General features: G+C 36.3%; 1 long non-coding RNA gene across 1 annotated transcript in view; it reads left to right on the top strand.

The window, feature by feature from the left end:
• The window catches only part of LOC142594953 (uncharacterized), a 40,851-nt gene extending 13,454 nt beyond the window's left edge, over positions 1 to 27,397 (top strand). Inside the window, exons 6-8 of the long non-coding RNA XR_012831653.1 lie at positions 12 to 119; positions 19,747 to 19,832; positions 27,295 to 27,397. This is a non-coding gene — a long non-coding RNA (uncharacterized LOC142594953). The remainder of the gene's footprint in view (positions 1 to 11; positions 120 to 19,746; positions 19,833 to 27,294) is intronic.
• Positions 27,398 to 27,486: the final 89 nt, after the last annotated feature.

Raw genomic sequence — 27,486 nt, 5'->3', positions numbered from 1 at the left:
TCTGTCATTAGCAATTCTGGATTTGCACTGGCTGATTTACCAGTCCCTAAGGGAGACAGAGCCAGAATCTGGATCTGACACCCTATATGGAGCAGGAGATGCTTTGAGCAGCCGGCATGGTAAGTAAAGATAATGGATTAGTTGGCTGTTCAGCTTTAACTGAAAAACGAAAAAGTATCTTTGCATAGCAGTAACACAAACAGGCAGTTCTTAAGTCATTTTTTTTTTTTAGCACAGAATGCTGAATTTCTCGTAATAAATAGAAACAAAACAATTTTATGACATTGATTCCACTTTATAAGATAAATCTATCCCTCCTAGGGTTTCTTTTCAGTTATTTTAATGAGGCAAAACGTACTGGGGTGCAGTAGGATCAAAAGAGTCAAGTAATAATTTCTACAGTCTTAATTCATTTACCAAGAATGAAATGGGGCCTAAAAGTTGAATCTGGAGTCCCGATTTTATACCCTTCACTAATGTTCAGAAATACTGCCGGTATTTCACATACTTCTAGTAACAACTTTGACTGGCATGTGAAACGGGTCCCATAAATGCAGCAGTTACAGTATCTTAAATTGTGGGAGTGCTAGTTTCAGGAAAAGTCAGAAATACTCAGCCGTACAGGCTTTTATGTCCATGCAAAAGCCATTTTACATTGATATAAAATATTCAAGCAGATGGTGCAGGCAGAAATTTTTAATTTTTTTCCTCGCTTAATATTCTTTTGTTTCCTGTCATGTCTGATTTGTAATTCTTCGCGAATGAACAGCCAGCAAGCTTTAACCTGTGAATTACTTTGGTGCTGGAGTAACCAGTTCTAGTACTGCCAGTCCAAGCAGTGAGGAGTTGAGAGTCAAACAAACCACTTTTTGTACAGAAACACCCATGACCTGATTTGGCTTATTATATTAACATTCTAAAGGTGGTGAATTGGGTTCTGTTTGTTTATACTGAGAATTGAAACATTGGAATTGACAAAGTCTTACTCTGTATCCATAACACAAGAAGACAAACGCTTTCTCTTAATCCCCTGATTGCAACAAAGAGGTTTAAGAAAAAAACACAAAATACAAAAAAATGGCCATGTAATAAAATCACAAGAGTCAGTGACTTTGCTTTGAACTTTCAAATTTGATGCTTCCAAGGAGGCTTTTTGTTGACCACTTGGTAGCTGGGACTGCAAAGGTAACTGTCCTAGCGATGTGTTACTTTGTGAAACGCATGAAAACCAAGCAGTTGCTTTTGCAGTCCATGTGCAAATCCTGTCTGTGACTCATGCAATTTAATCAATTAGAAACAAAATCTCTTGTGACTCTGGATGGGATACCATATGTTGCAACAGAAAAAGAGCACTTTTAGAGGAGGCATTTCAGTGTTTTTGGAAAGATGGCATTGCAGAGAAAACATAGAAAATGTGTTTTGCTTTAAATATTAGGACTTCAAAACAAAAACCAGTAATTCTTTTACATAGTTCACTGAGCTAAAGATAGTTTTGAGGATTCAAGGCATTCTGTTGTTACAGGCAGTCACCCGTAGTTTTCTAGTCTTACAATGTCACTACTTGGGTATGCATGTTTGTGTGCTTGTACTTGTGCTGGTTGATCTGTTTTGCTGTGCCCTGTAGGAGGACAGAATAATGTATGTAAAAATGATTGCTTTGTTTTCCATAATTTTGAAATGTTCTTCTGTCCTGTAAAAAGATGGAACAACAAAGTGACTGTGCAACAGCCGCATGCACGTTCTTCCTAGCCATCCCTCTGTTTCCCACTGTCCCGCCCTTATTTTGATTGTCACACTGGCATGCATGATTTGCAAAAAATTGCTAGTTCATGCAGTTCTATTTTGTCCTTTTTCAGTTGTTTAACTCACCTAAATAAATGAAAACCACTTACTTAACACCCGAAGTATTAAAGATATCCCAAAATCAACAGTATTAAAAAAAAAAAAGTCCTCCTTTTCTTTGGCTTATTCCAAGGATTCTTTGGCTTATTCCAAGGGCATTTCATTACCAGATCTTGGGGTCACACATAAAAATAATATTTTTACTTTTGTGGGACAGTAACACAGAAAGAGTGGAGAGAGTGTTCTGGTACAGTATTTCCGGATGGCGTCCTTCCACAAAAATCCTATCCAGATCACGTAGATGCTTCATTCCTGTTGCACTTCAAGCGAGAATAGTAGTAGTAGTAGTATTACTTTGTATTCCTTACTAAGACAATGCAGATTAATTTCCATGTGCTTTTAAACTTGAAATCTTTTGTATAATTATGTTTTTAAGTGAGCAGTCTTCTATGAAACGGAGAAGGATTATAGGCTCAGGTGCTTTTGATCACACGTGAGGCCAGAGGAAGCGAATGTGGACCTTTGGGACATGGTATTTGTCATTTTTAGACTCCTATTCGCAGGTCAAGTTTGCCCAAAGCTACTCTACACGTGCCTGTTTGTGATGGTCCCTCACTGTGACCATTACTTGAGCAGGACTTCTTGGACCACGGAATTCTAGTCTATTCTTAAATATCCCTCAACCACAAATGTTTTCTGTGCTTGAGGTTCAGTGATTAGAAAATGTCAACTGCAGCAGACTGAGGACCCCGCTACTCTATTGTCTGAATTATATTTAAGAGTACAGTGTTTTTATGGTACTGGGATTTTGAAGAGTTAGGCTTTTATTTTTTAATTTTTAAATTGAGTTTTTAAGTGTTCTGTTGAGGTCATGTCCAGAGTGATTTCTTCATAAGATAGTGTTGTCTTTCTGAGTGTTCATGGAAGACAAATAGTGGGACTTTTCAGAATTAACTAATCATCACTGATTTCAGTGAATGGATTGTGTGTTTGGTCAGGGGCATTGGAATAATTGGTACTGGAAGGTAAGTTAGATGAAGTGAGGCAGAGGTGGTAGAGTGGGAAAAGATGCCTAGGAGACTAGAAGAAAGGGAAGAATGAAGAACACTGAAGAGCTATTGAAAGATTCGTTTCTCCAGCCATTGCTCTACTGATTTTTCTTCTGATTCTTCTCATCTCTGCTTTTGGAGAGAAATGTTGGTTAACTCGCAAAATACCTTGGGAATAACTTCTGCTGATGGATAAATGATGAGATCTTTGAGGCTTTCATGCATCACTGCCTATAGTATGGATATAATCATGCAATGATGGAGAATCATCCAGTTTTTATCCAGTATTGATAAACTGTCAGTGAAAGTTCCAGGAGGTTTTGTTGTTTAGTAATAACATATATGTAGCTTTTGTTTAAATATTGATGTTTTTCCATATTTCAAATAGGTAATGACATCCACACCCATGACAGATGTATTAGATGTAGTTTGGCTGGAAAGTCTCTTTAGTCACTGTGTAGTAACGTATATCTTACGCTTATAAATGAATTTCTAGTAGTTTCATGATGTTGGCCAAGCTAGTAAGCTTGGTATCAATGCAGCTCTTTGTTTTGTTTGTTTTCTTTTCTTCTTTACTACTAGTGATGTATTTTTACAACATTTTTGTTTCAGTATTAATTATTTTCCAAGACTCTTTTTAGAAAATATAATAATGACTGCTTAAAGTAGAATGAGGTACATTACTAAATGGACTTAGAGTATCAATGTTATCTTGGTTTTCAGTTTGCTACACTAATGGAAGCAATGCATGCATATCCTCTGTGTTCTTGATGTTATTGCAAGACATCACAGTGTAATAAGGAAAGAAATTTCTAGGCACCGATGTCAGTGACACAATGTTGCTAGTTGTCCAGACCGTTTTAATCCTGGTTTCCATTTGCTTCATATTGTCACATTTCTGCTGCACCAGCTAAAATATTTTTCATATTTCTGGATTGAAGAATGTTACTGTGCTACATGTCCTAAATTTAGGGGAATTTACAAGACTGAGTAACAAGCTTTCAGTTGAAACCAGGGCTAGGAATGTACGGAGCTTTTGTATTAAGCCAACTCAAACATATCGCTGGTTCATTGTTTAGAAAATTGGAGCTGTAAAAAGTTCAAGTTTTGGCTCCTACTGTTTTTAGGTCGCAAGTACTTAGCCTTAAGTATTCTGCCATCTAATTCAGGCTTATCACTATTTGATACTTTTTCTTCCTTCACCTAACTCCACTGAGTTCCACTGAAAGTATATCTAATCCAGATACTTTTTTGGAGGATCATTATGGATGAATGGATTCTCTCTTTATTCTACTATTGTGAGTATTCAACTGGTAACACTGGATTTGAATGAGGAACAAAACACACTTAGGTGAAGTAGTAATTCATAATTTTAGTTGTTTGTCTAAGCAGAAAGATCATAGTTCAGATAGACCTACATTAAAATTACTGGCTACGTAGGATACAAGACAAACAAGGCTGGATTTCCAAGATTGGAGCTGATGGAATTGTAGGCAGTTTAACAAAAAGAGCTGCTGTTCACATCATACAGCTCCGCGCGAACAAAAAGTTGACCATATGCATAAACTTAATTACATAATAAATGCTTTAATGGATTAAAATGGTACACGTAACTCAATAGTCTCAGGGGAAAAAATTTATTTTGTGCCACTCCACATTTAAAATGTTTTGTTTGTAATACTGCTGAAGTTTTCTTTATGGCCTTGATAATTCAGGGAGATACATATTAATCCGTAACAGAAATAACTTCAGCATAAATGTTTTGGGATTTCCCTTTAATTGGCAGTACTCAATTTGATTAATTGAAGTTTTAGATTGATCAATAGTGAGAAAGTTTATGTGGTGAGAGAGGTTATCTTTTACAGGAATTATACATTGAAACTTACCAAAAAAGGGGGTAAATATGATCATTTATCTTCGGACCGTACAGGAGGGCCAAGCCAAACCTGCATCTTTTCATATGTAGTTGGACATGTTATAATATAAGGATTTGGAGCAATTATGTACCTGCTAAAGCAGGGTGCATGGGTAAAACATCCTGCTTTCTCCCCACATTGCTTCATCCAAGAAGCCCTTTTTAGACTATTTGACAACACTGAATGTGTAACTTAATTCAGGAACAGCATCAGATGACATACAGACTGTCATATGTTAGTTTAAAAAAAAAAAAAGAAAAGAAAAATAGTTACCATAACAACTGACTTGTCACTTGTATTTCCAAGAAAGAGACTATCTTAAAAGAAAATGTAATAGGTCAGTCACATGCATGTTAGTAGTGTTTTCAGTGAAGAAGCATGAATCATTTTTTTCACAGCTGGCAAGAATTTTTTTTTCTTACTCAAGGTTTTGATATAAAAAAATATTATGCTTCTTAGATGACCATGTCCATTACTGGAAGCAGGAGCAAGTACGTTTAAAAAAACAAAACAAACAAAAAAAACAAACCAAAAAAATCCACCCCAACCCTGAATACTTGATTTCTAATCATATTAGGGAATACTCTGGAAAGTTGACCAGGCAGAATCTGTATTAAACAATGGAATAACAATACTATCAGGTGCCTTTTTTTTTTTAGCCTTACTGAATTTTTTTTTAAGCTTGAGGACTCAGAGCAATCTATTTATATTTTTGATTCATTGTGGAGGACTTGATTCTGCTCATGTTTGAAGTCAATAGGAGTTTTACCTTTGACATCTGTGTTTGCATGATCAAGCCTAACGTGATTTATATTTTGTCAGCTTCTCTGAGCTAACTTCAAAGCCTACTTCCCCATCCATGTTTCCTACTCTGCTGATGCCCGTAGTGCTAAAACTCTTGACATCATCAATAGTGGTAGCCCGAGGATCATCAAAGACTTCTTTGAAGACTTGTTAGTAATTTCCACTACTGACAAATATTCTGCTGAAAAAAAAGTTTTGACTCTACCCCCTCTTTCCTGCAGGCAGTGATAAATAAACAATTTCTGTGAAATTAGATTATTTTAAATCTGGCATTTCATATGTTCTCCTGGGTGGGGGCAAGGAGAAACTGCAGCTATAATTAGGTTTCTCCTCTATTTTATTATTTAGTTTTGTTATTATATGGCCTGCTTTTCAGCTAGCAGATTCTGCTTCCTTTAGCCAATAGATATTTATTGTAATTTTGATCATTTTATCTGGAATTTTTTGTGAACCCATCACTGTTGTAATTGCCATATTTCAAAAGTAAAGAAGCCTGACTTCTCCACATATGACATGGAAAAAGAAATACTAGGTTTTGGACTCATGTAAATTAGAGTAATTTAGGAGAAACAATTTTTCATTAGCAGCAATATGTAAATTCAGTATCTAAACTGTCTACAATAACTTTATTTTCTTAACAATTTCTCTTTTAGTTCTCTTAAAGGTCTGAACAGACACTTATTTGGGTATAGTGACGACAGCCTGTTAGAGCCCACAGTCAGGCATTTCACTGATGTGCAGCCCTTCCCAAGAATCACTGCTTCCCATTGATTTCCCAGCACCACAAGACAGTTGCCTGAAAGAACAAGTTAGTCAGTGTATATAAATTCTGTGAACTTAAACATACACTTTTAACTCCCTTGAGACAAGTGTCAGGACAAGAGACACAATATAATTACCTGGCCAGAGCGCACTATCTCATGGTTATCTGTAATATCTGAAGAGATCTCTGTTGTACTTGCTGGAACAAAGTGTGGTTATGTAGTGTTGCATTGTTGATCTCATGAGATATTGAAGTAATGCTAGTAACGGAATTGCAGCATCTGCCTTTTCCACTGCAGTTTCTTTTAACGTTGCTTAAAACGACAGTCTTTAGGCTTAGAAGTCCACAGATTGACCAACCATAATATTCTAAAAGTAATAGGAGAAATCTGCATGCTAAATATCTACATGCATTTTAAATCTACTAGTCAAATAATAATGAAAAGATTATTTTAATGGACCTAAAAGAAAAGATGTTGAATGTTTCCTCTGTGGCAGCTGGAATAAAATATTACTGATGCTCATCCCAGATCTTTGTTGTATTGTCAGGGTTTTTTGTGAACATTTAAAAAAAATGGCTTTTTTTTTTTTTACACTGTTATAGGTACCTACAGAAATTTCTTGTGTTTATTTTGAGTCTATTTCTGTATGTGCATAGTAATCTTTACAAATTTCAGGGATACTTTACATCACAAAACTGTGTGCAATTTTTTAAAAAAATAATATTAGAAGGGAGAAGTTAGAGCAGTACCCTGCGTGTTTGACAAGAACAGGTATAGGGGTACACTGACTTCGCTGTGCACAACTGTGCATAATCTGAGGCTAGAACCAAGTTTTGTGAGCCCCATATGGGTCTCTAATAGCCTTTTCTTTTATGTATGTGAGAAGGTTTTGTAGCTTTTACTTGCTCTCTTTTCTCCTGGACCTCTCCCTCTGCTGGCAAAATGTGTCATTTCCAGATGTTAAAATAATTACTGAGTATGTCCCTAAAAGTAGGAATAGATATAAAAACTTTCACCACTGTCCATAATTATTTTTTGCCTTCGAGGAGGAGAAGGACCACTGAGTGAACCTGCTGTATTGACAAATGACCTAACAGATGATGAAAAGGAAAAAAAAAAGTACTAAAGCTGGGAACTTCAGCTGACCGGTGCCTTGGGAAAAAATTCAGTTTGAAAAAGCAAAGCCATGGTCATCTAAGCTCTTTTTTTTTTTTTTTTTTTTTTTTTTTTTTTTTTTTAAAATCCATGTGAACCTTTAGGATAACAATTTTGTCAGAATTCAATAATTTCAAGATTTCAATAATTCATGTGAATGTGGGTTTATAAAATCTGATCTCAAAGATCGTCCTCTGGCAGATAGGTATGGTTCTGTTGCTGTTTCAGTGCAGCAGGGTGAGCTTTTTCACTGAACGTTAGATACGTAGTCACAAAATTGTATCATAAGATAGGCTTATGTTGTAGATTTTAATCTCTTCTTGCTTGACGATCTTTTTGATTTTTCCTGGACTGTGTCCTGCAGCATTTCCTGGTATTAAACAGCGTTCTCTATGCAAGGATTGTACTTTTTGAGGAATGAGTTCCATTGCAGTCAAACTCAGATGTATTGACGAATCAATCTCAGTTCAGCAAAGCCTTTCATAAACCATCTAAGATGTTTTAAAGACAGTGAGATTTAAGCATATTTTTACACATTCTGCATGTGGTAGCTTGTGTGGATGAATAATCTCAAGTTCATATTTTACTCAAGGTTTATATTGCAATAAAAAAAAGGAAGGATATGCCAAGCTGGAGTACACTTTCTTGTATTTCTATAGGGAGAATATTGAAGAAGAGTCTAAAGCATTTATAGAGGAGGGTGCAGCCTAGCTGGAGGTAAAATAGTAAGGAAAACGGTTGTTAAGTGATTATTTTTGCAGATTATACCTTTGAGGGGTTTTGTGTTAAGGTTTTTTGATTCTTCTTCTAAAAATGATGCAAACTTTGGGTAGGATTGGCATATTTCTTCTTACTTTATTGGTGGAAATGGTTGTGAATTGTTTCAGGTCTTTCATACGCAGAGAATCTAAACCAAAACAGAAACCATTATTGTCTTTTAATTGATAAAATTAAATGTATTCCTTCCAGTCACTCCTATCTTGCATCTTCCTCTACTTCACTCCAAGTATTTTGAGACTTTTGCAATGTAGTACTTAAGCTTATATTTGGAGTGAATAACGCCTTTGGTAAACATCTGTCTGTATAGATGATTTATTCTTCTCTTTGATCTGAACTTCTGAAATAATTAACAATGATGATCTCTCTTCCCTCCCTTTTTTTTCTCCTCCCCCCCCCGTGAGACTAGGTGCCTATGTGCATCCGTACCCAGAGTCTACTTTCTTGTCTGCTACTGTAACTGACTAATCAATGCACTGTCCATATGTATGAACATTTATACACATACATATGTGTGTATGCCTATATACAGTGCTTGTTTTGTTTCTTCTAAAGCATCAGAGTTACTTCAGATGGGATTTTGCAGTTAGGGTGACTGCAGAAAAAGGCAAGACTAACATCTTGCGTTGTGCAGTTAGAGGCAGCTTATAAATTTAAAAAAAAAAAAACCCAAACCCAGAAATGCAATTGATCCTCATTCAAGACAATCCCCCTTCTCTTGTGCAGGAAGGTAGGGTTTAAATCTCTCTCATGCAAAACATACCTGTCTAATAGTCTTTTGTTTTTCATCACTGAAGAACCAGTGCTTGCAGTAGTTGATTCGAGGCATTCTGCATGAACACAGGGAAGCTCAAGGTTCAGTGTATGTTAACCTTCCCTGTAATCCCTGAAACTACTCAGTGATCACTATGGAGTACCTCTAACTACTTTTATCTCTAACCACATTGCTGGTAATGTCTGGGTAATGGCAGTTCCAGAACTGAGAGAGTCAGTGCCTCTTTCCATTGCATTATTCACCCCTACCCTCATACCTTCTCCCCCAAAACTACCTTTTTCCTTAAGGGTTTTGCAGTTAGGAGATCGCTTCTCATCTGTGGTTTTTGTAATCTTAATATTAATTAAAATATTCATTAATATTCATTACAGTTAAGTATGCTATAGTATTAGGAAATCTTGGGGAGGGGGAAGGAAGAGAAGTCCTGTTTGTACAGGATTATACTAGAACGTGTATAAAAGTTGGTAACCTGGCTCACCTTTTCGACAAACGTTAGTACACTGGTAGTCGTATAGAAATATATCTAAAAAGAAGTAATTATGGAAAGCATCTTACAGTACCATGCTGAAAGAGTAGCTAAATCAATTTGTTAGTCCTCTGTATAATCTCTAATACACATCTGTAATCTCATTTCACACCAACGGGGCAACAAAGTGATGATTAACATGTTTGCTGATTTTGCAGTTAGAAACCTTGGGCTAGTCCTAAACATGCTGCTTCTATTAGACTTGCAAGGAGTGCTGGAGATGTTGCACTAATTGTGATAAAAGGGGTACCAGCATGTGTCAAGCACATCCATGTTAAGTCAATTTAATGAGGCATCAATTTGGAGTTAAGAGACTCGTACAGTTAGATTCTATCTGCTTTGCTTTACTGCTACTTTTATAGCCTATGATATGTTTCCCAGGTAATTATGTTATTCTGAGACTTGTTAATCATTTTTTAAGAAAGATAAATTATTGGGTGGTTAAAGGGAATTAAGCTTTCATGTCAAAGTTCTTACTTTGAATTTATCGAGATCCAAAGTTGCTGTTTGATCATTTGTCTTGTCAACAAAAAACACAAAGGACAATCTAGATAAAAATTTAGGCTTATCAAGTTTAGATTTCTACTGAAGTAGCTTCTTGCTGATGTCTATTATACTTGTATGTTTTCATCAAATTCAACATTTTGATTTAGTACTTTTAATGAGCAGAATTTCTTTGTTTTCATCTGCTTGTATCTTCAGTCTAAATAAAAGAAAGCTGCGGTCCCAAGCATTATGAAAAACAGGTTGGGGTTTTTTTTTATTTCCCCCGGTAGCTACAGAAGTAGAAGCCACTTCTGAAAATATAGATGTTGTGATTGTAATGATGACCTTCTGAGAAAACTGTTTGTTTTTTGAGTTCAGTCCAGTCCAGAAGCTTCTAGCATACTTTCTTCTGACCACTAAAACATTTCCCTCTCTAAATCATGCAATAAGACAATCTGGGATTTTGAATCTAACCATATAAAAGGATCATTCTGAGTCCTGGTAAGAGTGGTGTTCATTTTGGTGCTAAGCCTAAGAAAATTAAAAAAAAAAAGGGGATAAGAAAAAAGGGGGTGGGGGGGAAGCCTTCCTGTCTTTGGTTTGTTTTGTTTTAAACTTTCAGACTAGCTGCTCGGCATTTTGCTTAAAAGAAAAGCCAAGCTCACACATATGGAAGATTGCCAGATACTCTAAACCCTATTTTGGTTAAATTACAGTACCCAGATTTTGGTAACAAAGCGCATTGATTTTATATTCAAAAAGATTTTTATATTTAGTCTGTTAACCTTTTGTAATTCCCACCCACAGCTTTAAACTGTAGAACATTTTTATGCTAATTGTTGTCAGTAGGGTATCTGCCATGGCCCCTTGGTAATTTAAATCCATTGAATTGTAATGCAGGTGCCAATAATTGCAGAACTGTTATTGTCTGGCTGGCTGCAGCATATATGTTGCAAACAATTCTTTTCAAACTGGATTTGAGAACACTTAAAAAAATCCCGTATTTGAAGATAACCTTATATTTACAGTAAGGGAAAAATTCTTCCAATTTTTTTTCTCATTTCTAAGACAGTTTTATGTACTCGCAGTTGTAAAACAGTCTTCACTGTGACAGGTTCTAAGGTTCAACAGCTATTGTGTAGTTTTTAAAATGTCTGTTAGTCCCTTTGGTTTTGGATGTTTAAGTGAATTTTTGTCTAGTAGTTTCTGAAAATATGGTTGTTTGGTGTAACATCATAATCCAGTGAATATGACACGGGAGTGGGAGGAAAAAAGAGGAAAAAAAATTCAAAAAAGAAAGTGTTCTGAGCCCAGATCATCTGAGTGATATTGGACAGATTACTTCCTCCTAGTCTTGCTTTTCTCCGTATAAAATAATGACATTGCTTTTCCTTTAAACATCTCAAAACATTGCATCTAATCTGAACTAAGTTAGAGCCAACAAAAATCTGCCCTATAATCTTAATGGGCATATGTGTATGTGTGTTCTGTCCGTAAGAGAACTTAATATTCTTTATTTTACTAGAATCTTCATTCTGTTCTTCATAAGATCTACATAGTGCAGAGTTAATGATTATGCAATAGCATTTTGTTTGGAATACACAATATGCTAAAGTGCTGCCTGGGAAAATATTTTAAATACAGAGTAGTCATTACTTTTATTAAATGATTATAATTTTAGTGGGTCTGATGAACCCTCCCTCTGAGTGAAGTCTTTGTTTCCACAGAATGCTTTAATATGGATGAGAGTCATTCTCACGAGTAAAATCTTTGCTTAACTGAAATTCCTATACAGACAAAGAAGGTAAATTTAGGGCCAAAAATAGGAGCTTTTTGTAGTCTTCACTCTAAGATGTTTTTTTGGGGGTGGGTTTGGGTTGGCTTCCCCCCCCCCCCCCCCCCCCTCCCCCAATTAAAAACACTTGAATTCAATATTCATTTCCAAAGATCGAATTGAAAAGGTGTTTTAACAGTTTAAGGTAGTGACCAGTAGTAGTGAAAAATCATTGCTGGCAGCTGGAGTTCCAGGTTCCTGACTGGGAGCGTGGCTGTCCCAGCAGAACAGGTTTGAGGATTCAGGGTGGGCTGGCTGGTTTGGGCTCTGTTGTCGCTTGCTGTAGAAATTTTGTTGTGGAGATGTCGTTATGTCACTGTTGCAGTATCTAGCTGTGGTAGCAGTGATGAACTCCAGCGGGTTTGCATTAAGATACAGAACGCAAGCTCCACTGCTGCTTCTTCATGGTCTCTTTGTAACTGTTTGTCTGGACCTAGGTACTGAAGTTCGAGGGATCTGGACTTTTTTTTTCCTTTTAGCTTCACCCTGAAATAGTTAATTTGGCTTATTTTGAAGCAAAATGAATTGCAAATACAAGAAGAAATTCTGTGGAAGTTAACCTTAGAGTGTAATATTTCACATCTCTTAGCGAATATTCAGATTTAATTGGCTAAAAACTTCAACGGTGAATAGCTGATTGGAGTAGAGCTGCTGCTCTGCCTAGGAGTTACTGCTCCTACTGGAAGACTGTCCATTTAATTCTTTTCAGGTCCTGTTGAACATATATATATGAATGTGTTCTTAAATGATTAAACTAAACTTGTCTTTTGAACCAGAGACTTTTTTTGTACTTCTGGTGGACAGGTTTATTATCTTACTATCTTTCTCATGTAACCAAGATAGTATGGGCCTGTTGAGATAAATGGGTGCAGCTTTTATTCACATAAATGTACATTCTAACTCATATAGTACTCTTAAGTCCCTTCTAATGCATGTTGTCTGCGTATGAAAACTTAAATCTAGCCATTAAGATGATAATTTGGGGAAGTAGTCCTTGACTGGAGCTACATACTTGGAATTCTTGTTGACTCAGCCTCCCTGGTCCAGGATTTTGGGGATTCTGTTTACCTATACTACAATTGTACTGGTGCTAGTAACAGTTCTTTTTTCTTACTTCTTGAAGTGTTGTAATGCATGAGTATGCGGAATAAGGTCTTTACCCTGTGGCGAGACAACTTGGGCTCAACAGCATATGCTAAGGATATTATAGAACCCTTAGCTCTTAAATGCTTTGGGTTTTGTCAAATTAACCTAAAACCTTGCTTTGACATACTATTGGGGTTTTTCGTTGATTGAAGTTAGCTTTGCGAGATACTAATGGAACAGAATTTTCTCAGTTAACAGTTGATTTCAGTCTTGGTGCCTTCATGGTTTCATGCTTTTCAACCAGCAGTGAAAGCAAACTGTTTGTTAAATATGTTGTCTGTGTTTTACATTAGGGAAGTTTGGGTTTTGCTATTGGAAACATGCAATGGGTTTTCCTTATGGAAACTGGCAGTCTAGCTGTGTGTGGTTTATTTTTATTATAGGTAATTTGAACACCATTTTCTAACATTGGCTGTGTTTTGAAAGCAGCACTGAGAGATAAATTCACCTAGTAATTGTTTTACAGTGTATGTGTGTTTAAAAAAAAAAAGGGGGGGCGGGGAGGGGTTGATATAGTAGAATACCTGGTTTGGAATGTTGTTAGCTTCCCAGACAGGATTTATGATGAAAAAGAACAAGACTCTTTGAGCAGTATCAACAGGCAAGGTATGGATTCCCACCAACCGTACTATGTTCTAATACTACCTGTGCAGTTTACACCTGATGGAGCCATTTCAAATGACAGGAATGGACACTGGTTTAGCCACTAGTTGTGCCAGCTGTAAACTTTATTCTGGTGGCATTGATATAAAGTATTGTCTAAAATAGGCTTGCCATTCTGAAAGGTTACGCTAACAAACGTGGTCGCCAAGTATCAAACAGTTACCAGTCCCAAAGGTAATCTACAGCTGAACTGTGGCTGGGATTTTGTTTCAAAACACTGGCAAAATGTAGCATTCTTTTAAAAAACAAAGTTTTAACCCAAATGACAACAGCCTCTTGTGTGTTAGCAGCCAGGTGTAGCCACAGACATCGTTTAACATTAGTTTAAGAAGGAATATTTGCATAAAATATGAATATGAACATATATACATGTAATTAACAATAATGACATAATTATATTACTGCATATGTTGTTACATAGTTTTTAGCATAAGACCTATTGAAATGTAGCCCTAAGGAAAGAGAAGTTTTGGAACTGAATTAGAAGACCTAAAGCCAATATTATCACAAGTTGATGCTTACTTCCATTGGAGAAAAAAACAAATTATTAGCTTAATTCTAACAGTCATGATGTTCACTGTGGAAATACAGTTTTACAGTTCCTCAGTTTTACTGTGTTTTGCCCATTTGCTGAGCATTGATAAATGGAATTCAGCAGTAGAGCTAAATTACGTCTTTGAAAATGGCTGTCAATACAGGTATTCCCAATGACCAACAGAGGACATACCTTAGAGGAAAGTATACATATGAAAGAGATGTGACTGTACCTGCTTTTGTCTAATGCTCATACGGCATGTGACAATCTAACTGAAGTTTCTGCATCTTACCTGGCCTCACCTTGAAAGGTCTGAAGTAGGGCATATGAGGTGCTGAAACTCAGTTGTCCTTAGCTGTAATAGAAAGTGAGGGTGGCTGTCAACTTTTCTTGCCATATCACATGGAGAAGACAATGTTAATTGGTTGTGCTCCTTAAGTGTGATAATCCTGTAATGCAATTTAATAATCTTTCTTGGTTTTAACCTTCTATTTTGTAGCAATGATTAGTTCCATAGCAACAGTTGGTTCCATTTGCAGTGATAGTGCTTAGAGTACTAAGGCTTCATAAAATCCAGACTGGATTTGTAATGTTTGGGTGGCTAAAGACACCAGTATTTGTTTATGGAGATATTCCTTCTGACTAGATTGCAAAATAATACTTTTTGTATTATTCTTATGTTGATTCTTACTGTGTACCAGATTCAAGAGCAAAACCCGTTTCTCAAGGAAATTCAGCTGGTACCAGAACTCTTTATGGGAAATGGACATAAACATCAGTACTCTATTAAGGTAGATTAAGGGTAGAATAGTCTTTTGGCATAGAATGTACTCGTAACTGGCAGAGGTGCCGTACAGAATGTACAAACCTGCCTCAAAACAAGTCTTAAATAGGAGAATGTCTCTGAATAGGGACACTCACAGAGCAGACACTTGGCAGATGTCGGTTACATTGCTTAGGATGCTAGGGAAGAATTTTTAGGTACTGCAGCAGTGATTGTGGTATATAGAATGGACAAAACTAGAAGAGAAATCCCAGTAGCATCTTCTTTCATGAATTCATGAGTCTGCAGGTGGAAGAAACAGTGCTTTTCTTTCAGAATACTTTTTAAAGAGCACCGAGTAAAGACAAACCTGCCCTTTAGAAACAGCATGCTGTTAGTGTTACAGAATAGGGAGGGGAAAAAATCCACATTGGCTCCTCTCTTTTGCTACAGTATAATTTTTTAATTTGAATTTGCAGAGTTAACATCTATCTTGTATGAGTCTCCTCTTTGCGAAGCACTTGGGCAGGTTCAGAAGAGTTACACACCTAGGCTCTTTGAAGCTTTCTTTGCACTCTCAATATGGAGTGATATGGAACACTCTGAATGTGAATGCCCTAAAATCCTAGAGATCCTAACCCCCTAAAAGATTAGACTCTGTGTTCTGTTCCTTGGATGCATGGCATATCATATTTTTTGGTTACAAAAGTTAATCTGCAGTCTGTAATGGAATTTTCAGAGTTCTCAGTTTTTTAGGAATGTATGTGCTGATGACTTTCAGTATGCTATCAACAAAGAAATTGAAGGTGTCACTGTAGCATAGGTATGTGTTCTAGCCTTAATCAGGCTGTATTAAAAATTATAGTAATGAAGATGAACCAGAGCAGGCTAGTAACTGCCAGTGTTCCTTGTAAATTCTTTCAACTTACGCGCAAGTCTTTCACTGCTGTCGTTACCATACTGGCAAGGGAGACTAAAGTTCTTTGCTACAAAGAGATTGTCAGTTATACTATGGCCATACTGTGAGAGTTTTAGCATCACAACTACTGTTAAGTGCTTAACTTCTGCAACTGTGCTGTCAAAATATTTTTTTATACTTTAAATTCTGTCCCTCAGGACTGCTGAAAGGAGCAGTCTTGCATTGTTGTCTCAGATATGGACTAGATAACTTTTTCTTTCGGATTCTGTTATCTATGCTGAACTAAATGGTGCAAGACTCATTTAACAGAAATTCATGTGAGAAGAGATCCTTTAACATACTCCTTTCTGCCATTTTATTTCATGAATGCTATAAATTAAATAGATTAAAAATTTGGTTTCGTTTGCATACACATCTTTTGCATATACTGATGTATTTATACATGCACTCATACTTTTTTGAAGTTTGGCCTCTGTAGCAATACTAATGTGATCATAAATCAATACATGTTTGCTTGTATACTAATATTCTGCCTAGTACATTACTGTAGATATATCACATTTGATAATTTTCTTTGGGTTCAGTATAGTAGTGAAACAGTCCTCAGTAACTTGAGTTAATATTAGTTTATTTAACAAAAGTTAAATATATTTTGCTTTCTGCTGAGTAGATCATCTTTGCTCTCTCTTTTTTTTTTTTTTTTTTTTTTCTTCCCCCCCTTAATGAACAAAAGCTCTTTTGAATTGACTCTTAACATTAAAGACTAATGCAGTGTGTCTGGTCACCTTTAAATGAAATGTCTATCACTCCTAGGACCAATAACTCTTTATTTTTAAAAAAAGTTCAGTTAAATGCGGATGATATTACAGCATTTATCTGCTACAAACACATAATAACTATTTGCGTGATGTTAACAACTGTAGGGTTACTGCCTTGTCATCCTTACTGAGGGTTGTTCACTGCCAATATTTTTTCCTCCCTTTCCCCAACCGCCCCCCCCCCGCCCCCACCTTCTGGCTTGATGTCCTACACAAGTGATTAGTGTGCTGTAATTGAATTGGCTGTAAGAAGATAATTAATTGATATTTCACTCCCAGAGAGGTCAAGCTGCCCTATCTTGAATGGTTGTTATGAAAGTAGTCATCCTGCTGGCACTTATCCCTTGAAGGTGGCACATGATCTTTGTCTTGCTGATAGTAATAATTGTTGTAATTAAAATTAACATGAAGGGGGTATTTAAGGAGTGATTCTCTGATTTGGCTGCTTTAGCTTCACTTTGAAAGCATGTGCAACTGGAATTTATAAACCTTATTAGGTAGTTGTCTGAGCGGTATGTTTTTAACGCCTGGCACAATACTCTCTCATTTGCTGTCTAAACCTTCTTCGTGCCACGTTACCAGTAATGTGGGACAACACACAGATATGACTACATGTGTAGGGTTTCTGAGATGACTGATGTGAAATCCTGTCAGGCACCTTGAAACCATTGATCTTAAACACCTTTCTTTGAACAGCTGCTTATTTTGAGATTATTTCAGCTAAAGATTAGCATGAAGAGTTTTTTTAATAAATGGATTATCTAAATGTAGGGCTTCCCGAAGTTTAAGAGGCTCTTATTTAAGAGAGCAAAATTCTACAAGTGACTCTCTTGGAAAAGGCGGGAAAACTTTATTTATAAAGGTGAGAGTTGGATTCACTGTCTCCTATGAAAGGCGTATTTAATAATTTCCTTTGTGTACTTACAACTGTATGGGAGAAGGATTAGGTGCCTCAGTAAGTCTTCTGTAGGCCTAACAGCTATGGCACTTACTCTTTTTAAAGACTATTCACAGCTGTAGCCATAATGACAATTAAATAATTCTGCCATTCCTGGTAAGCCAGGTATGTACTGTTACTTCCCTGTGCATCAGTGCAGGGCGACTTGCTCAAGGTCATACAATGAATCGGGGTGTGAATTCAAGAGTACTTTGTTCCTGGTGCTCCCTCAGATCACACAACTGCAGCAACCGTAGTCTTTGCTTGTTACCATAAGTATCTTGACATTCGCCGTGCGAAAAAATACATTATGGGCAAACAGGAAAACGTTTGCACTAGAAATGTTCATCTCTTCTTTCTTCCCTAAAGGGTCACTGATGTTCCTTCTCTGCACTGTTAAAGAAGAAAAGTTGAATGGGGTCCCTTTTTTTTAACTTGATTTCCCATCCCTGATGACCGTTACACTAGCCTTGTGACTATAGTGCACTGCTACAAGTGTCTTCTCAGTGCTGAACATTTCCTTCGAAACTGTGTGGCACAAAAGCTATCAATCAATAATAACAGTTTTTAAAAAAGGTTAAATTTAGTGACACAGGAACCTTCCTGAAGCTGTTAGTGCATTAAGAACCTGGAGCTATTCTGTAAGCAATGGTTCTCATTCATTGCCCAGAGAATAAATACTGCTACTACAGCAAAAGCTAATGGAGAGAAAGATGTTATTTAATGTCCTTGCAGAGGCAAAGACTTAACTTTTATCTTGCCATATAATGATAAAGTTACGGCACTGTGGAGATAACTGCAGCATTTGCAACTAGAAATTTCTTACTTTAAGGTAGCTAGGATAAAGTATTACGGTTAGAATATTATCTTTCTTTCACACTTCACCCCACAGAATTTGAGAAAAACACTACTGTTTTTAGGTTTTGTCCTGAATTATTCAACAACAGCTTTCCAACACAAAATATTCCTTCCAGGATGGGAAATTACCTACCAAACCATTCTGCTGTCTTCTGGTTTGTATTATGAAATGCTTCTTCAAGTTTCCGCTCATTAAGAACATGACCAAAACAGCCTTCTTGCAGGTTTTGCAGGGAACAGAAGTTATTTAATTGTGAAATTTGAGTTCCTGCAGGGTGGGTTGGTATAAAATTATCATGAGTAATTGCAGTAATTATGTAATTGTTTGCTTTGTTGGTTATGACAAAAAACATACAAGATGGCATCAGTTCTGTTACACCTGAATGAAAAGAGGCGGGGGGGGGGAAACACAGCAACCTATTTCATGTAATGCTGTCAACATAATTTCTCAGGCTTTGCAGTACTTCTTACAGTAGGATTCTGAAGAATATTTCAGAAAAGGAAGGAAAGTAAAAGCTATTAAACTTGTTTCTATGCCAACCTTAATGTAAAATACTGTATTTGCATGGATACAATACACTTAAATGAAGAAAACAATGGTGTAGGCATTTAAAACTTCCAGGAAATAGTCCAGAAAATAACTTGGTCTACTAACTGAAGGCTTGAAACTATATTGGGAAAATTCTAGGGAAAAGCCTAGGTATTATTGTTCGAACTGAGAAAGTGAGATGTGCCCATTCCAAAAGTTCAGGTATAAAGATAATTATTTACTTCACTCCCGGTAAGGTTTTGGTTCTAAAAAAGAAGAGCAGGTAAGAGTTTCAGACAACTTGATGCAACTTCTGGTTTCAAATTCTTTTGACTGTTGAGTTGTACATTCTTGCTTTTATCTTTTTTTTTATGATTTGGCTTGAGTTACTGTGGGGAATGCTAATAGTTTAGTGACCAGGATCCAATGTTGTTTACAGAAATAAATAATAGGAAATCATGAGAGAATCGTAATATATGTAAATCAAAATCCACCATATTCAAGTGCTGATGATTTTGCATTTGTTCTTAACTTACGAATGCAAAGGAAAACACTAGCACATCATAAATTACACCATTTTTGGCACTTTCCTTAAGCACTACAGAAATACTTTTTTTTTCCCTTTTTCTTTTTTTTTTTCCCCCCTGTAGAAAGGAGGCAAAAAGCCAAGTGGCAGGATATCTGCTGAGAAAGCTGAGAAGATGACAGTCTCACAGGAGAAAATGGAAGACAGCAGGTGTGTGTGAATCAGTATTCCTACTGCTCAGCTGGAGAATGCTGTCTGCTGAAAGCAGTTTTTATCTCTTTGCAATACACCACTTCTAATTGGTGCTATTCTCTCGGACAAATGGCCCTGTCTTTTTGTTAGCTGACCACTGTGATACAAAACCGTCTTTCACATTTTATGCCAATACATCTTTTACTTCCTTATAACCTGGCCTTGTGAATGCAAGAACAATGTTTCTCAGTCTTTCAGTTTGGAGAGTGTTTGGTGTTGGGTTTTTTGGGTGTTTGGGGTTTTTTTTTAAGTGCTTTTCTTGTTTTATTAGAGCTTTTTTCCCCTACTTCAAATGAAGTAGGTGTTGGAGGTTTCACTACACCTTTAAAATTGCCATTAGATCTACTACCTGTTTTTTCGGCTAAGTTTTGCAGTCTGCTCTGATTTCTGATGCTCTGTTGCTGTGATTACACTGTGTAATTGCATCTAACCTTGCTAGTTTAAAAGTGGTGTGTTTAAATGAACCTCCATAATTGCATCACATATGATGTAGATAGACAGTTAAAAAGAAAAAAATTACATAGAGAAGAAATCTGCTCCGCTTACTAGGTTAGTCAAGTTTTGCAAAGGTGATTTGAACAACTGTGGCAACATTAAAATTATAGTTTATTTAAGCACAGAAAATCCTTGCTCTCTGGGGAAAAAAACACGCAAACAAAAAACCCCACTAGTTCGAGTTTACTGAAAGTCTAGAATGGAATTGGGTGAAGAAAGTAGTATATTATGACTGTGGTGTTAACATATCAGAAGTGAACTCCAGTCAGTGCATCCTTCCCTTGCTTTTACTGTTGGAAAACGCCACCACTGGCATTGCATTTTTCTGCTTGATAGGAAAGAATTAGCTTGCACCGTTTCAGTTTTAGTCTAGTCTACCCTTGATTGGTTTAGAGTGGACTTGGTAGTGTAGGTTAATGGTTGGACTAGATGATCTTAAAGGTCTTTTCCAACCTAAATGATTCTATGATTCTATAATTACAGGCTCAGGAAAGTATAGGTATTTTATTTTGCGTATATAGTTTCATATTATGTTCCATATTGAGATTCATCAACTCAATATTTAATTAAAATGGAAATATCAAAATTCTCTTTGAACATGTATCTTCCATTGTGGATGGACAAAAGGCAAATTCCTTCACGCAAGAATCAGGTAGAATTATCATTATCATAAAAAGGAATTAGGATGTAATCCAAAAACCCACCTGAAGTTGCATCCTTACAAGTTAAAAAGAGAAAAGTTATTTTTAACTTCCATCACTGCAATTACGTACAAATTGCAGATTGCCTAGATATGGTTGTACTTTTAGCTATCGGAGTTTAAATTAGCTGTTGAAAACTTTGTGATTTCTTTCATAAAAACTTTCATGACATCTTTAACTACCTGTTTCAACCCCCCAATAGTACTGACTTTGCACACTGACTGTAGGACAGGAAAGATTGGTTGGTTGGTTTTTTTTAATCAGGGCAGTCTCTGTAAACTAATGATTTTTAATGCTGCAAATATAAACTACAAATCCATTTCCAACTCTGCAACTCAGAAACTTAACTGCAGTCTAAAATCTTAACTGGAGTAAGCTTTCCTTGCCCTGCGTCAAGGTCTAGGTGAACTTTTAAATCCTCTTGCCCTGTTGTAGGGAAGAATAACATGTCTGCAGAAGCCCAACTTGGGAAAAGCTTTAGGTCTCCGTTATCATACTGTGACACTTAAAATGTAAAATTCTGGCTCTGGCTGATGGTCCATTTAGCTGTTACCTGCTTTAGATAGTAGTCACAAACTTTCAAATCCTATTCCTTTAATTCCAATTGGAAAAAGAGAAGATGCTCGGTTTGTAATTTTGCTAATGCAAAGGTATGGCAGGCAGGCAACTAAAGTAATAGTAGGAGGCTTTTTAAAAAGCCAAGGTAGCTTTGAATAGCCTGGAAGAGCAAGAGGGCTTGTAAATGTCAGGATACTGATTTACGGAAACTCTGGCTTTCAACAGAGAACGTGACATCCACTGCTTTCTTAGATTGAAGTGATCTGTCCTGATACAACTGATTTCTGGAGTTGCACCAAAGCTAAATTTGGCTCAGCATGTGTAAATTGCTTCGTATGTGTGTTAGAAAGAAGAGAATAGTAGAAATATTTTTTTGAACAGCATTATTTCATCAAAAAAAAAAAAGTAATCTGTTTCTTTCATGATACTGCTTAAATGTGAATTTAAAAATATATTTTTAGCTTGTGGATAACTTTTCGGCTTTTTAATCATTTTCTGAGAGAATGCATGTGCAAGTAGACCTCCTAGTCCTACTTCATGTTCAGTATTCTTGTACAGATTTTTTTGCTAGGTGAGTAACTGGAAGAATAAACTGTCATTTCAAGTACAGTGAATAAACCTTCCTTTTTATAAGTACCATATGAGAAGACAGTAAATAAAAACTCTGGTTTCTCGTAACCATTTAATCGATATGCAACTCTGAAAGCAATACTGCATCTTTTCCATGATCCAGCCACAGATGTGCTTGCATTAAGGCTGTGGTATGAGATGACAGTAAATGAAATTGCAGCTACAGCAGCAAGTATTAGGGGGAAATGAAAATTCCTGACTCAGAGGAGCAGGGCAATGACAGAAAGACTCCTCATTATAGATCTTTTCATATGGAGAAGAATGACTGGTAAATGAGGTTTCTGTGACACAAAGAGGATGGAAATACAGTTGGACGTTCATGCAGAAATTGTGCTCACTGTACAAAACAAATAGAAGAATAGGGGATATCTAATTTGCATTTCTTAACTGACAAAATGAGTATGGAGATATCCTCCGAGATGGATGACAGTTGCAACAGTTCTGAGAAAGGTATTGTTCAACTTTCCCATTATTTGGTTTGTGATGAAAGTGACTTTTACTATAGCCTGCTTATTGGTAACTTTTCCAGTGTTTGCTTTAATTTATTTACTGTACAATAGGTTACGGGCTTTTTAAAATACTGACTTGAGCAAATCTGCCATGAGGACTAATCCTCCACCTTTGTCACTAGTTCAGCTAATATCAAAGTGTAAAATAATTATAATGGGATTTGCTGCCATGAGGAGACGTGGTGATTCCAGTGTCTAATCGGGTTGGTCCCACTGATTTGCAATAGCCTCTCTGTAGCAGACAAGGTATTTTTTCATCTTTAACCAAACTGAGAAGTCATGTTTATGCCACAATAGATAGGACAATGTGCACTGGCTAATAATAGAAATCAGAGGTACCTAACTATTTAAAGCACTTTCAAAAATGCTTCGTTTGCCACTTGCAGCAACTGTCTCCCTCATTTTTGCAGTGTGACCAGGGAATTTAGTGTAGACTGGGTTTTTTGTTTTGTTGTGTTTTTCCTTAAATGGCTTTGCTTGGCTGCATTCCAACCCCTTAGTCTGAACCTATTTTGCTTTATCCTATTAAGTGGCGTAGAGACTTGCAAATTCCCAAATTCTAGACCTAGAATAGCTGGAGGTGCCTTCATATAGGATGCCATCTCTTTTCTGTGGTCTGTCTTTGGGCTTAAGATACCTTAATATTTTTTTTTTTAAATACTTGAGGAAATAAAAAAAGAGGGAGAAGGCTCTTTTTCAGTCAAGCTTAGTTGGACTTTTATACTGTGATGTGAAGGGTATGTGCTTGTGTGCTGAGAAGGGGATTTACCTTTTCAGGTACTTGAGAGGTACTTGAAATGCTTGACTTTGTCTTAAAATTTATTTTATACAATAGAAGATTGGAAATAACCTATATAATCAACGTATGTAGAAAAAAGGCAATGCTGAAGTTTCAGACAGGTCACCAATGTACTTGCAGCTATCTCGCACATTGATCTCCACCGCTGTCTAGTAATTCCTTCAAACCTACCGTAAGTCATACATTGAGTCATTAATTAGCTTCGCCTAGAAGTCAGTCTCTGCCTACAGTGGCAGCCACTCCATTATCATCTGGTGTATTTCAAACAATAGGAATGATTGAAACAGGAACTCCTACATTTCTATGAAGATTAAGAATGGCACACCACCCTGTAATTTAGGTAGTTGTGCAAGTTTTCATTTGCATTAGCAGAATAGTGCAGATTGTGTTGAATTATTCCATAAAAATATCTTCAGGTTTTGGAAGATTTACTGTGCCATATGTATGTCGTTTATTTTGGAGTGTTCTGGTCTGGTGGTGACGGATTTTGTGGTTGTTTTAAATGTATGTGTCTTCAAATGAAGATGAAACTAAGATTCATTAATTCTCTGGAAGCCCAGAGAGTGGCACATTTGAGTCTCAGTGCTGGGTTTAAGCCTTGAGAGCTACCTTAAAACTCTGAATTACATTTATAGAATAGCTGAATTTAATTTTAAATCTATCAGTCAATTCCATTTCCTTTATTAGTAAAATTAACTTCTTTCATATGTGACACTGACAGTTACTGCAAGCAGAGATTTGTTGTCACATATTTTGTTTTCTTCAGTTATGTGGTAAGTAGGGTCAAGTTTGTGTTATAATTAATTCAAACTAATTGAAATTTGTATTTACTTGAAATCTGGATGAAGCTGGCTGATGTAGTTTTGCATATATTTTTCTGTGACTTGCATGACTTTGAATGGTTTAGACAGGATAGTACTTCATTATGCCAAAAGTGTAATTGGATGTTACATAGCCATGACTTAAGATTCTTCTCCTTTTTTTTTTTTCTTTTTGTCCCTTCAGCTTCTCCATCCATATTCTGAGCACTATTTTTAGTCAATTGGGTATGCTCTAAAGCAACACATTGTTTGTTCACAGGAGAATGTCCATTTTCAGTGTCACTGCAGAGATCTTTTTTATCAGGATTGTTGGTCAGAATACTTCTGTTCGGGGAAAAAGAGGCAACAGTAATTGAAGAAACTTATTCAGTAGTAAGAGTAGATTCACTTATTTTAGAAGAACTGGAACGTACTTGGCACCTAATTCTGCAGCTGTAACTCACATCAGTGCTGCACACTTGAATTCAGGATTTTGAAGGATAGTCACGTTTACAGAATTGGGCATCTGTTGATAAGTGACAGGGCTACAACAACTTTTTCCCCCCATTAAGACATATTTAATTTTAATTAAAAATGTTGTTTTATACACAAGATAGTGTGTTGTCATCTGGGATATGCAAAATTGTTGCAGCTAGTGATATGGCAGACTTAACCGTGGCTGCAAATACGATTTTCTAGAAATTTCAGGACAGCAGTCAGCAAACAAAATGTTTTCTGTTACAATTTATACTTTGGACTTTAACATTTTATATGCAACATTTCATCAAAAGGTGTAGGTCCTGTGTATGAGTCACATGCAAGTGGAAAGTTGGTTTAGCTAATCTTAAGACGCACTTTTTTTTATTCCATTACTCATTTTAATACATTGTTTTAAATAGATTAGTCTCAGCTGTTGAGGTAAAGCAGCTTGTTATTTTTCCATAGCAAAGGTCACTATGCACTTTCCTAGCAAAGGGTAGTCAGGTGGCTGGCAAATAGAACTTATTCAAGTTTTATACTGCCATCCTGCTTTACTTGAAAAGGGTTCTTTTAATTGCCTGGTCATTTTATTCATGCAGGAAAAATTCTTTGCATATTACAGAATTTCACTGTGTGACAGCGATCCCTGTCAATTCGTGAAGCATATTGAATGGCTGAGGAGGATGGGCTTGATTTAATGTACGAGCTACAGGACTTTACCCAGCAACGTATGAAAGTTGTATATGAATCTTTGGGTTGGCTGGTGCAAAGATGGAAGAGGAAATGTCAACTTCCTTTATTTATTCTGAGCGATATTAATTACCTGGTTTGTGATTGGAAAAAAGCAGCCACACGCAGAACCTAGCCAAGCACTGAGCCCTAATCCAATCAGTCTGATGTATGCAGAAAGTTTACAGAATGACCTTGTGCATAATTACTCATTTGATGGCTGTTAGTAAATGGCACAAATGGAATCTGACATACATTATAACACATTAATGATTGCCTTCCTCCCTCCATCCTCTTCTGCACAGAAAAACGATTTTAATTAAGACTTCCGTGATTAGTCATTTAATCAGTCATTAGGCCAATACAGATGGAGTCAATTAATTTTTTTACACTTGAATAGAAACTTGATGCTACTGCAAACCATACAATCTTTTTTTTTTAACATTGTATCATGGGCAATTGCCTTGATGTCTGTCTAGTAAGTGTACATTACTCTTCCAAGAACTGGATAGCTTTTACAGCACATCAGTATTATGGCAACTATAGGTATGTTTTATTACATGTTATCCAAATTTTAATGAATCAATTTGGTTTTGAATTCAGACTGATGGTTGTTCTTGTTGTGGAGTATCTTTTATGTTTTAAAGAGGAGTGGGGCAGAGTGGCCTTTTAGAGCAAATATATTCAGCATCTCCTAAGGTATTTTGTTGTTACAAATTATAATACTTTGTGTTTCAGTGCTAAATTTCATGCAAGAATTTCAAATGTTTGATGAACTTCAGGGCCTGTTTCATTTGGTGTGGGAAGAATTTCTATCTACTTGGCAGATTCAACAAATCATGTGTATATAGCTGTGAAATTACTTGCTAAAAATCATAGAATCATCGAATCGTTTAGGTTGGAAAAGACCTTTAAGATCATCCAGTCCAACCATTAACCTACACTACCAAGTCCAAATCATAAGAGGAGTTTGAGTGATCACCATCCATGTTAGATCGACAATATTGGAAATGCCTTATTGGCTGTAGATCAAAGTCACTGGTCATTCACAGGACAAGAGAACGGAAGTATCCTAGTTTTTTTAGCATTTTGGAACTATTTTAGAATAGGTCTTTACCTGTTGTTGTGGTTGGCTGATATATCTTCTCTTTAAAAGGTAGCACTCCAAAACAGTATCAAAGCTTGTTTAAGAAAGACAAAGCAATTCATTTCTATTCTGCAAGCAATTAAATAACGAGAAAATAAACAAACTGATGAAACTTCCATGATGTTTTTATTGACTGCTGTATGTTGGCTCCTAAAGCAGCATTGGTTGTTACTAGTGGCGTGCATTTGTTGAGATCTTATTGTCCTGTTTAAAAAAAACCCACAAAAACTGTATTTTCTTCTTGAGGATACATTGTGGATAAAACTGAAAATAAAATACAATATAAAGATTAAAAGAAGTGTCTTGAATCAGCACTCTTGCTACTCCTGCCAAACTAAGTTCAGGAATGAACTAAATCTAGGGAGGACAAAAGAAAGCGCTTAGTGGTAGAATGGGGCATAAATGGATCATGTATGAAGATAGCCATGGAAAAGGAGCAAGAATTGTAATTCTTAAGTTTCTAAAGCAAAACGTCACTATTACGGAATTCTGGAATGGTAAATTTATGATGGGTTTGAAAACAGCAATATTGTATTCTTTAATCTTCGAGTAATTATTTATACTGTTTACAGTGCTACTTTTCACAAGAACGAAGGATTTAGCGTATTGAAAAGGACCAAAGTGTATCATGCTTTGTATTGAACATATCTGCATATCTGGGACTACTACTCAAGAGGAAGGTAAGAGTTAACATCTGCAGTATATATTTCATAGATTTGCTCTTGTCCTCAACAAGGAATTGCCTTGTTCCTCTTTTCAATTGA

Source organism: Pelecanus crispus, chromosome 15 (assembly GCF_030463565.1).
Source record: "Pelecanus crispus isolate bPelCri1 chromosome 15, bPelCri1.pri, whole genome shotgun sequence".
Classification (NCBI taxonomy): Eukaryota; Metazoa; Chordata; class Aves; order Pelecaniformes; family Pelecanidae; genus Pelecanus; species Pelecanus crispus.
The sequence above is the reverse complement of the archived record's forward strand: the minus strand, read 5'-3'. Positions and strand labels throughout refer to the sequence as shown.